Here is a 1,261-nt window from a genome sequence, read left to right on the forward strand (position 1 = left end):
CCTCCCCAGTAGCTGGGACTACAGGAACTCGCCACAATGCCCGGCAATTTTTTTTGTTGCAGTTTGGCTGGGGAGAGTTTGAACACACCACCCTTGGTACATGGGGCCAGTGCCCTACTCACTGAACCACAGGCGCCACCCTGTCTAGGGTGTTTTTGACCCTCCTTCCCCATCTGTTCTCAGGCATGGACCCTCCTTCCAGGCTTAGTGTTTTCCTCCAAATTCCCAGGGTTCCCCTGGGGCTTGATCTGTCCAGGGGGCTCTGGACTCATCTCAATCCCCTCAGCCCCCGCCCAGACTTCCTAGAGTCTTCTCCTGGAGGAGCTGGGCCCCAGGAGGGCAGCCTGCCCACTGGAGTCAGCCAGCCCCTCCCAGAGCCCCAGGCAGGGACCTGTGCCACAGATGGGTCTCCTCCCCTCCAGGCTGCTCCTCACTAAGCTCTGGGGGATCCCGGGCTCCTCCCTGTGGCCTCCCCAGACTCCCTGCTTACACTCTGGGAAACAGTGAGCTGAAGGAGACAACATCTGGGTCTCCCCAGGGCCCCAGAGGCCCAGCGGCTTGTTGGGCACAGCCCCAAGGAACCTCCACCCCTCCCCCACAATGCTGGTGTCACCCTGCCCAGTGTCCTTTGAGGCAGGTCCTCAAGCTTGGCACCCTCCTACCTGGGGCTTCTCATGTTAAATAGAGCCTGTGGACCAACCCTGCACCTCTGCCAAGGGCCATGGTGGCCTGTGTTGTGGTGGGGAGCACACCAAGCTCCTCAAAGACCTAGAGTCCCATGACCCGTCAGACTAGCAGAGCCACCTCAGCCCCACACTGAGCCTGGAGGGACAGATATCCTGACACTCCATGACTTCAGAAGGGACAGAAGCTCAGGGGAGGGAGGGCTTCCAGCTGGGCCCAGATCCTGGCAGGTCAAAACCCTGTGCCCCTCCAGGTGTCCAGCCCACCTGTCTATCCGAGGTCACCCAGGTACCAGGCCACGGGTACTCTTTGGGCATCTGGGTGTGTCTGGGCCTTGCCAGAAAGAAGGAACAAACACTGACTGATTTGCATGTGGGGCCACATTTGTGTTTCTCACCAGGCTCTGGTCCTGACCTCCGTGCTCCTCCCTCCCCCACAGCGCTGCCAGCTCAGAGGGCCCTTCTCTCAGAATCTAAGTGACACCCTGGTCAGAAGAGCTGGGACCTGAGGACTGAGGCTAGTAGAGTGTCCTGTGGAAGGCCACAAGCCAGCTAGGAATGAACGGGCTTTTTTGAGA

Source organism: Otolemur garnettii, unplaced genomic scaffold, assembly GCF_000181295.1.
Source record: "Otolemur garnettii isolate 467f Iridium unplaced genomic scaffold, OtoGar3 scaffold00013, whole genome shotgun sequence".
In the NCBI taxonomy this organism is placed as follows: domain Eukaryota; kingdom Metazoa; phylum Chordata; class Mammalia; order Primates; family Galagidae; genus Otolemur; species Otolemur garnettii.